This window comes from Netta rufina, assembly GCF_964035555.1.
Source record: "Netta rufina genome assembly, chromosome: 1".
In the NCBI taxonomy this organism is placed as follows: Eukaryota; Metazoa; Chordata; class Aves; order Anseriformes; family Anatidae; genus Netta; species Netta rufina.
In genome coordinates, this window is record NC_140123.1 from 177,221,934 (window position 1) to 177,234,280 (window position 12,347).

Sequence of the window (12,347 nt, forward strand, 5' to 3'; positions counted from 1 at the left end):
ACATTGAAAAAAATGCATAGGGAAAGATCACAAGATCTAAGTATAGTGCAACTTCTGCTTTAAGTTGTATTATTTGCATGTCAAACAATATTGATTTATTGAGGTCATCTGTTCAATAACATTTATAGTTCCTATTCTTTATCATCCTCCCATTTTATTTATGGTTACATGTTTCTTTGATTTTTGACTTTCATCATTCTCTTCTTTGTTATTTGAGCCATGAAATAGTCCGTCTTAAAATACACAAGATTACCATTAAGATTGTTTCAAAATATTTTTTATTAGTGTTTACCTTTGCCTCAAATAAGACATTCAAGTAATTTTAGTGAGAGCCTAATCTGGAAGTGTAGCATATTGCTGCTATATGTTGTACAAAATTTATGTTGTGTTTCATATTAGCAGTTGGGGAAAAATGGACTTGCAGATTTGTAGAAAAAGTAAAGGCAAGGGACAAGAATACTTTTAAAATATTTGTTCCGTGTTGTTTTCTACATCCCCAGCTTACTATTTGCAATAAAATTTTCTATTCGTTTCTATAACTTCATAATCATTGAGTTTTCTGATAAAAGTACCTATTGTATCTAATGTTTCAATATCCCATCTCATAAAAAACAGACTTTGTTATTTTACAGTAATAGATACATTTAGCCCAATCTTGTCAGGACATTTTTGAAGTCCAGAATGAATTAAGGAAAGGAAGAAAACATAATTAAAAAGCCTCCATCTTAAAACCATGACTCTTAAGGCTAATGAAGCAGACTTCTTTGGAGTCTTAGGCAATCTAAAAAAGGTAGCTTTTATATTGAAAGAAATTAGTTTATATATAAACATAAAAAATATTCCTTGCAGTATTTCTGACTACCCAAAGGAAACAGCCTATCATATGGGAAATAAAAGGGAGGTTTTGTAACACTTTATTTACAAGACACTTTATTTTTCTTTCCAAATGAAAGAACTCAACCATATTATGAGTAGGAACCTGTCTGAAAAACAAACACACACACAAAAGATACACATTCGAACTACATCTGCTCCATCCTCTCTTTCTCTCAACTACTTATTCTGCACTAGTAAAGGTAGTTCTAAATGAATTTTACTTTCATACTGTTGAAAAATACATTAACATATCCTGTGTTAGAATAAAGTAGCTTTGTATTACTCAAAATCAAATAATAATGGATTCATGGACTCCACTTTTTTTTTTTTTTTTTCTATAAAATTCCAGAAATTTTCTACCTAGACTGTTATACCTCTATTACTTTCATCCTCTTTCTTGGAGAGGGTCAAGGGAAAGACAGTCTTGACAAGGACATTGACCTGAGAGTCAACAGAGTGGGCCATGAGTACCTGATCTTTCAATGGCTTTATGAACTTGGGTAAATCTTTTGTGACCAAGTTTGAAAAATGTGTTGTTTTAACTGATTAGCTGTGAAGAGAAGAAAAAAGGTATTAATAGCCCTGTGTTAAGTTCACAAAACTGAGCAGGCTGGCATAAAAAATGTTTATGATGATGATTAGAGGGGAACAGGCTTTCACTTCCCTATAGCTTAAGTATCAGCCTACCTTCAGGAGTCTAGGTGTAAACTCAAATTTGTAATTAATATCTAATATCATTTGTAATACCTAATGTTCAGAGAGAGCTGTGTTAAGTCTTACATCCTTCCAAGTAGATTGGAACCATAACCCCCAAAGAGCATTTTAATCATTACACTTCATCAGGAAGATGTTCTGAGAGATAAGTAACCCTCAACCTGTTTCCTTGACATGGTTCCACTTCACATAAGAATTTAAGTATCTTCCAAAGAAATAAATTTTATACTTCGCATTAGAGCACTCATCCTGAGGAAAGAATCAGTGGACCAGTTCCTTCTTCCACTAATATTTTGCTTGTTTGTTTTGGAAAGGAAAGGGAAAACTAAATTTCCCTCCACATACGAGTGTGAATAGACCAGTTACATAATCAGTTTCACATGGTCTTTGGATGAGTCGATGTCTAATTACTCTGTAAATGGAATAACTTCAACAGAAAAAAAATAATAAAAAAATGGAACATTCAGTATGTGAGGTTTCTCAATCAAAAATCAAATCTGAGGCTCCTCAGATGGAGAATGGAAAAGAACAAGATCTTCTATATCCTAAAACAATCTGTTTACAGCTGAAAGACTTCCCAGACTATTATCAGTTTAATCTCTGCTCTCTATGTGACTGATCTGATAAGTGTTCTTGGAGAATGATTTACTTAGCCCTGAAGATGTTTTGTATGCCTGTGTTGCCCAGCTTCTCAGAGTAGAAAGGTCTAAAACAGGTTTGGACATGATCAGATGGTCTTCAAGTACCTAAGGAAATTTAGTTATGGAAATGTACATTCTGATGGATTTAAGGATTACCTTCATCCGTAGTGTGAGGTTTTGGGATACAATTAGAAATTTAAATGTACGGAGTCATAATACCTAACTTTGTTATCTACCACTTCTATTTTGTGTACAATGCTTCCATCCTAAAATGTTCTTCTATAAAAAGGACAAAGTAAAATATCCCCAATTTTTATGCATTGTGTAACCAAATGTATTAAATCTCATAATATTTAATGATCAGATATGAGACAATGGAGGAAAATATGAGCCCTTATAGATAACTAACAAAACACACCTGCTACTATGATATTAAAGAATTTATTCAGTGACCTTACCAAATGTTTTATCTTTGCCAGAAAACAGACAAATAAACAAACCTGCAAAGATTACACTGTTAAAGCTATCTAGAGACGTCTCCTCATCTGCAGGACTCTACGAACATTAACTAATCTATAATCATCTATGGCATAATTGAGGTTGCAATCAGATTTTCCTTTTTCAATTGATTCAGTAGTTAATGATGTTAGGAAACCTGAATTTAGAATAACCATCCAATATCACAAAAAGCAAATTATAGTCTTTTGTTAAAATAAAATAAAATAAAATAAAATAAAATAAAATAAAATAAAATAAAATAAAATAAAATAAAATAAAATGAAGCATTTCTGTGTCAGTCAAGAGAGTACCAGCAATGAGAAGATAACACTAGAGACAGAACACAGAATCTTTGCTTCAAAATCAAAGTTAGGAATGGGATAGAGGAGGTGGCTGTCAGAGGGTGGAGGTGGGCATGTAAACTCTGCTCCAGGACGTTTCAGCCATGCCAGGAAGCTGTACCATTACTTGCCCAGTTTTGCCTGAGTCTAGGTTGATGGAAAATATCTTGACCAGATGAAGGATATTCATCTTAATTTCCCTCAGTGTTGATGTCTTGAACCACCTTGAATACTGGCAATAGCTAATAAGCTATAGGTTGAAGCAAAATGAGCTTATTACCTGACACCTTGCCATCTTCATTAGAGAAGATTTATGCTAACTATAGAGAAAACATCACCAGATTTATAGACCTAAAGTAATAAATGTAAAGATGCTCTTTAGTCAGCAAAAGCATCCTTGTGGAGATTTATATCAGAAAGCCACTTCATCAGTCTCTGATTAATAATTTATTAAAAGCATGGACTCATTCCATTATTTCTTTCTAATATTTTCACCCTTTTTCTTTCTCCATCAAGAACATAATTCATTATAATATGCTATCAAGGGTGACTGCTGTAACCAAAGATGAACTTTAAAAAGAAATATGCAATTATTTTTATAAATGTATAAAAAAATTAATGCCCACAGACTTAAAAATGATTAAGTTGATAGTAATCAACTTAAAACAATATTTGACCATCCACTATTGCTTCCTGAAGACAAATATTGGGAATACATTTTCACAGGGCTGAATAATTTTATCACCAGCAATATCATCTCTAGCTATTGAAGCTGAACTCTTAATAGTTAACTCTTAAAAAGACAAAACTAAGGATAAGAAAGTTTTGTCTGAATATTGAGATAAACAGTGAAATCTATTATACTGTACTGTCATTTCTACAAGCACATCCTTTTCATATTTATTTTAACTTCACTGTCCAACAAGTCATGCTGATTTCAAGATCAAGGCAGTTTATGGAGTTTGACTTTAAACACAGCTAATTGAGAAAGAAGACTGCATACATTTCAAGTTAACCTTTCTGTGATTGCTTCTATTTTCTTCTTTTTATACAACACCCACTTACCTGGCATTCTAAAGTTCTGAATAAGAAATATGTCTGGCTGCTGATGAAATAATTCACTCTTATTTTTAAACTCCATTTGTGAAACATTCTTCCAGATATATAATATTGTCAGATGTAATGTGTAACTCTTACTATCTCCTTATAGAAAATATTTTGGCATAAGGAAGGGATTTCTCTACATTGTCTACACATTCTGTCTTTTCACTAATTATTTTTTAAAAATATATACTCGGGAATGAAGATGGTCAGATAACATGATGCTGCAGTACCAGTTGTTTGAATATATTTTTCCTGATGGTTTAGAACTGGTGACACAGTGTATTAGTGAGTATTTCAACATCCCATGCGTCAACTTTCCTGAACCCATGAAGAAGAAAAGATGTAAGAAAAAAAAAAGTAAAAACAATAAATAAATTAATTGATTTGGGGATGTGAGCTTCACCTGTGGTGATTAGAGATGATTTCTTGGATTTGTTGCCTACACAACACAATACATATGTATTATATGCATACATAACCGAACTTATATGAAAAGCTGCACTAGATTTGTTCTATTCTTTTTATGGTCAGCCTTCAGTCTGGTAGATGAGGAAGCAATCCAGCACAATCTTTAGTCACTATGAGAAATACCAATCTTGTCAGTTAATTACACACAGAGCTGTGTGTGACCAATAACAATTCTTACTCATGTCCGTTCTTGCTAGATATAAGCATATTATTTTGAGATGAACAGTCTTTATGATATGCCCAACATACTTTATTTCATACAATCATCATGAGGGAGATGAGCATGAATAGGACATAATTAATGCTGAACTTGCAGTAAGTAATTTCAGATATTTATACTTGAGAAATTTGTTTGGGGATCTGATTATTGTACTCCTTGATGAGTACTCCTTGATGATCTTTTGCCTTCTTTATTCTCTGGGTTAAAAATGCTTGGATGGAGATGTCAAGAAAAAATAAACAACTCAGCTTGCAGGCCTTTGAAGCTAGGTCTGATAGTGAAGTAATGTATGTATATACAATACCCTTAAAAGGAGTTAGCTTACTTAGGAAATTGGCTTATCCCAAGGGATATATTCTGCCTGCTAATCCTCTTTCTCCTCCGTTCCTACCTTGTACACACAGAATTGATATGGTGGTGGAAGTTAGTACAGTTTTCCTCTCTCCAATGCTCTGGAGATTCAAGCATGGCATGCCAGTGTAGGGGCTTCTAAGATCTGTGTGGTATGTATCTGCATCATGCCAGAGAAACCAGTCCCTTATATATATTTATATTTTTGCTTGAAGTTCTCTCTGTTATTTTGTGTTCAACCATCTCTATTATAGCAGTTTGGAGGTAATATAAACGTGATATAAACCTTAAATTGGGAGTGATAGATCACTATAAAATGTTTTCCAAAATCTAAGGAATGAAATGGTCTTCTGTAAAATCACCATTATGGAAACAATGGCTTTCAGTATATAAAGAAGCCCTTTTTAAGTGCTATAAAATATCAAACTTTCACATCTTGTCAAACTCCACAAAGTTGTTGGGGTTAGTTCAAAGCTCCATTTAGCTGCCATGTATTTTTCCCCTTTATTTCCTTTTCCATCATTTTTGATTACCAAGATTTGATGAACTGTTATCACAAAAACATAAGTAGTGGCCACTTGAATCAACTTGCTTTTCTGTCAAGAATGTCTCAGCAGTAGCTTTCATTCCTTTGAAAGATTTCTCTTCAAGTCAGATGGAAAGCATTATTTTATAAAGAAGTACCTTACTGCTTTATAGCTCAATTTTCCAATGCTTCTGGAGAGAGACAGAAAGACTAAGGGAGTTGAAGGCACTTGGCACCCTCCAGGAGGCACTCCGCACAGCAGAGGATTGAATCATTAGATATGGTATTTTTCATAGCACACATAAAATAATGTTGGCTTTGAGCTCTGTTTTGTGAATCTGTACAATGTTCTACTTCCTGGTAATACTTTTACAAGTACTGTAGTTGCTATACTGTAATCAGAGATTGTTGGGTTGGTTTTTAACCTGCTTCTGTAAATATTATAGAAGACCTATTGTTGTGAAATGTAATGTTAAATATGGTTTCCTTAGGTAGTTTCACAGGGACAGGATTCATTCTTTTATCTGTTGAGGAGTCTTTTTTTTTGATACAGTGAGCACTGCTTAATTGCTTGTGTTTTCCAACACATCTCTAAAGCTTGTGACATTTTTATTATTAGAATGTGGATCAGAAGAATAAGTGGCAAAGGAGGGCATAAGTTCTATGCATTCAGGTGGGTTGCAAGTATCCTGGCATATAGGTAAAATAACATAACATAATTAGGTGAAAGAAAAGAGGATGGCGAATGATGTGTGAATAGTTGGGAAAGTTATATCAAGACCAGCTGAGGTGGTAGGAATGGAAATTTTCTTTAATTTTGTTAATTTCTGTGATTCTGTGAAATTAATGAAACTAATGTTTCAATGTCTAGGAACAAAGACGAAAGAGATGTAAGGAGAGGAATTACAGAAACCATATTGAGAACATGACACATTCTTAGGTAGACTGCAATAAATAATGGCTGAAGATGAAAGTGAGAGTCCAGGCAGCAGTGGACCAGAGAGACCCAACCATACATGTAGGAGCAAGGAGAACCTGTAAAGGAAGTCAGACGTAGAGGGGCGAAAGCATGATGCAGGCAAGTAAACTCATAAAACAAAACAAAACAAAACAAAACTCACTTTCCCAGTAACAACTTACTTGCTGTTAGGTAACTCTTACATGTTTTGTCTAACTGTTAGGAGTTCAGAGTCCATAAGCATCATAGTTTTGCTTGCAGTGTCCTTTACCTGCCAATTTATATTTCCTAGATATAGCTTATAGGCTGCTGGGAGTTTTATTTTCTGGAATGTAATGAAAATTTATAGTGTTGAAAATCTTAATTTTTAGTACTGTGATGCCACTGGGCAGGAAGGGATGAAGCATTGTCATAAGTGAGAACATGGTCAGGGAGATTTGAAACATGAAAGAGAAGGCACAGAAAATAATGCACTGAAATAAAAGAAGACAGTAGAAATAAAAACAAGAGAGCATAAAAGTAATTGAATAAACCATTGAATTTAGTTATACTACCAAAATACTACTGAAAAGAATGCATGGATTTATATACTAAATAAGCTAGTTCATATTAAAAAATATATTAAAATTCTTCAATTAAAAATGTTAGATTTTTAAATTTTATTTTGTAATAAAATGTTGCAGTTTCAAACTGAGAGGTTTAAGAGGTCAGAGATTTATTTTGAAAAGTATTTTGGGAGATAAAATCTAGACATTTTTAATAGAATATTGAAAATACTAATTTTTATTCAAGAAACCCTTTAAAATAGATTGTGAAATGACTGTCTTTAAAACCAATGCAGCATTGTTTTAATTTCTTCAAAATCATCCTTTTAAAGTAACTTTATCTTAATAGAGTTTTGTTTCCATTTCATAGGTATCTTCTTTTCAAGCAAATTGTATTTGCATTATTTTGATTTTATTTTTTCCTTTTGCAGTGATTAAACTGCTTTTATTCTTGACATCAGGGAAGCAAATTAGACAGGCACTCAAGATATTTACAAAAATAAGAAAGCTTATATTCATTTGGAATTATAAAAAAAAAAAAAAAAAAAAAAAAAAAAAAAGTAAGATAGACAGGAATTTGGTCTTCTTGCTCCTTGTTTTCTTCTATTCTCCATTTCCAGGAGAAACATGTGAAGATACCACCTTGAGACATACTGGATGTTACTGAGAAATTGGGATATAGTCAAGAGTAAACAGTGGACTATTGACAATAGTCACAGAGTAAATAGTGACTATTTGCAAGACCAGCTATTTTAGTATGTCAGGTACAAGGTTCTAGCCTGAGGTCAGAGAGTAAAGTAAATTGCTTGATCTTGCTTAGAGCAAGTGTTTGCAGATACACTTCTGGGTTTGTCTGGAATTCTTGAATATGTCATGTCATATGTGAATATGTCTAGGCAACATATTTTGTGGAAACCAGAAGACATCCAGTCAAAGAAGCTATGGTGCAGAATCTCTATTATTGTGCTCCTTACTTAGCTGCTGACTGACAAGCAGAGTTTTTTTTTTTTCAAAAACTTGTTTGTTTGTTTGTTTGTTTTCATTATATCATTCATTGTTCTTATGGAGGTTTCAAAGTCTGAAAGCTGTAGAAATCTACTTCTTCTTCAGTAAATTCCATAAATAATTATTGAATCAGGTATAATTATATATCAAGAGAAATTTCCTAAGTTGGAAATAGCATAAAGGCCTTAAAATTTTTAGCATGCTACATATGTCATCATTTATTCATATTACATCAAGTTACAGCTGCAATGTACATTATACAATCGCACTAGGCCATTAGGGAGAACAAAAATAAACACAAAATACAATTGGATTTTGAGTAGCTTCATTTTAAGTGAGCAAAAATCAGAAAGGAAAGTTTCTATGCTTCATTCTCAGCTCTTATCTGGGTCTCTGTGAACACTACAGAAAAAACTTCTGAGGACAGTTCTGTCTTCTTTCACTCTACCTTTGCCTTCCTCTTTTTACTGTGATGTAACTCATGAGTGAAGAATTCAGAGTAAATAATTAAACAGAACACCATATTCAAATATATAACCATTTATTAAAACAAATGAGGTGATTCAGTTGGGTCAATTGGTGATTCAGTTGGGTCAATTTCTTCCAAAATTTAGATTTTTGACAATATAACAAAATATGTGAAACACTGAATTCTACTGGATTATGCTGCATTAGATCAATTAAGTCAATATAACACCTTAATAACATGACAGACCAAAGACAAATATTGACAAGCAATGCGCTTTCTTTGCTAATTGCATGAAGGGTTGAAAATTTGTATGATAAAAAACATTGCTTGTATTAACAAAAATTACAGATTAAATTAAATCTTACAGATGTATTTGAGCTGGGGAGAACAATAAAAATGAAATCTCTCAACGTATGATATCCCACAGGCACATATTCTCACTGTATCTGTTAATAGTTAAAATCCTGGCGACACAATTGTGAATATTATTTCTTCTTTTAGGAAGAAATTCTTTACCAAAAGGGTTGTTAGACATTGGAACAGGCTGCCCAGGGAAGTGGTGGAGTCACCATCCCTGGAAGTCTTTAAAAGACGTTTAGGTGTAGAGCTTAGGGATATGGTTTAGTGGGGACTGTTAGTGTTAGGTCAGAGGTTGGACTCGATGATCTTGAGGTCTCTTCCAACCTGGAAATTCTGTGATTCTGTGATTCATTAAAGCCAGTTCATGTGCTGGCTGGATCACAAATACCTCTTTCTGTATATCATCTGTTTCTTAAATAGTTAATTTTATCATAATAATTACTCCTTTTTGTTGTCCTTTATCTACAATTTCAGGAACTCCAGCTTCACAGATCTGCTCTCCTAGCTTTATACCAGAACACCAGAAGTTACAGGACTCTGCTACCTGTAGCAAAGAGAAGCAGGAATTTTCACAGCATTTTTTTGGTATATCAGAACTTCCTGATTTTCCCGAGTCACTTCGCCTCTCAAAATCTGTAGCCTGAGGCTGAAAATTGATAAGAAACAGTTTGTTGTTGTTGTTGTTGTTTGTTTGTTTTGTTTTTCATTTCAGTTCCTGGCACTTTTACACATGACACTGAAGCATGCTTTTTAAAAATATTTGCAGTATTTCTTATTGCTGGAAATGAAGCAGAAAAAGCTCAGTCAAATATTCTAGAACTTTTAAAGTAAGGCACTATTTTATTTTTTCTTCAGGATTAGAAATGGTTCAATGTTTGATGATGTTTTATTTTTTATTTTTTACTATCTACTTATGAAATCACTACTTCTTAAAGGCTTTTGGCAACAATAACTGTTAATAAGGACTACTCTCTACCAAACAAAACAAGAATACCAACCGGTATCAGTTTGCACAAATTATTTGATCCAAGATATGCAGTCCTCTAATCTATGACAAGCTTTCTATGGAAGTTCAATTCTAAATCATAACTCACCACAAGGGAGAAATATTTAATCATAAAGAATATATATATATATATATTGCTGATAAACTTATGATTCAGTAGGATGAAAAAGAAATATTAATCTCAAATTAACCACATGATAAAACACCAGTGTTCACATCAACCTAATGTGTGGACTAAAGTACCTACCTCTTCTTCTTTCAGTTCCATCTTCTTAAATGTTTGTTTTCTTATTCTTTTCAAATCAATAGACACAATAGATAAAAATATCAGAGACTGAAATTTTCAAATTTGGATTTGACATTTTCCACTGGGTGGAGTTTATTCCTTCTATTTACTGGTGTCATCCAGGTTTCAATCTCATGCTGAGCGGATGCTTTACTAATGTTTTGCACATTGGTTAATCAAATATTTATGCAGCACATGAATGAAATATACTTACATTTCACTGCAGATGATTGAGTAAGTTCTATACAATTTCCCCCGTGAATGGAGTCACTTCCAAACACTTTCAATTATTCATGTCCTAATTTGCAAATATTGCAAGGAATTCTTATCTGGCAATGCTGCTAGTCCCATAGCTGAGGAGAAAGAATGAAATAAATCCTTCCATGTATGGCAGATATATGATAATGAGTGATTCTGTTCTCTCAATATTATATACTCAGTGCCAGGTCCTGGCTAATCCAGAAATCAATGCTAATATATAATTTTTCTCTCCTATATTACAGCTGAAACATTCTGACACTTTGTGTGCTCTGGAATTTTGAAATGCATAGGTGGTTTAATCTTAAATAATATGGAAAAATCTTGTGAAAATAATATATCAAAAAACAACATGTGCAAAATCTTTCCTCTGCCCTCAAAAATGTAGATTAGAAGCATTTTGAGGAATTTGAAATAGACAGATAAAAAAGCCAAGGGCCTGATTCTGCAGACTTCATGTTTATGTAGTCCTTACTCATGCAAACTGTTTCATTTTAATTTTGCTGTAGTAGGCACTAATACATAATATACTTTATTACCTTTCAGTTGTATTTTTTGTTGTTGTTGTGACAAGCAGAATGCATGAATTTATTCTTAGGTAATATATTAAACATTAATTGGAATTCTATACATAATTAAGATAAATGTGTAGTTAACCAACACACAGTACTATGCCTATAAACCAAACAAAATTTAAAAAAGAAAAACATAAGTATTGCTTCTTAAATCTGAGCTGGCATCAAGCTGGGAGGAGCTGCAAACACACTTTAGGAGATTATTAAAATACAAAATGATCTTGAGAAACTGGAGAAGTTATCAGGAAAAAAATAAATAAATAAATAAATAAAAATAAACCAAACAAGATAGTTCACTAGGGAGAGAAACACTTGTTTTTCTGCATACCAGATTCTCTCACAAAACAAACAAACAAACAAAAAAAACCTGATCATATTAGTGTTAGACTGTGGTAAACAGGGGTATTGTCAACACGGCAAGCACTCTTTCTTTTTAAGAATTTACTGATAATGCTTCAGTTTGAATATTTTTCTCAAATGTTGGAGCTCTGTTGTAAGCAAGACACAGAGCATTGAGAGAATATTGAGAAGACAAGAAGCAACAGTGCTCTGTTATATACGACAGTCTGAAGAAATTGTAATTTAAGAAAGAGAGTTTGGTGTTTACAGTTCAAACTTTTTAAGGAACAGCTATGTATGAAAAGGGAATGTCCAGCTATAATACCAGGAAAATAAAGGTCTTCAGCTGTAATAAACTGAATAAAATGTGTGTATAAACTCACATTTATAGTAGACATCAGGAAAATTTTTTGGAACAGAATGTTACGAATGCGAGGAAATGTGGAAACAGGAGTTTTTAGGAACAGTTTTTATTAACTGCTGTCAGAAATGGCTTATGCAGAGCTCATCTCACCTTTGGCTAGGCAATAAATCTGATCTCCACAGAAATCCAGCTTCACAATCCAATAGTCTTACCTCAGTGAGAACCTTTTTTTTTTTTTTTTTTTTTTTTTTTTTATTTCCTTCTCTTTTCCCTTCTCCAAATTGTATTTCTGCAGCTGGAGGCTTCCTATGCACAAAGATCAACAGAAAACGTGCTCCTGAGGCTTTGATTTTCAGAAAAAAAACCATGATGAATTATCAGCCCTGTGAAGTAGTTCATAATTCAACACTTTTTTTTTTTCAGCAAAAATATAGTCTTTTAGA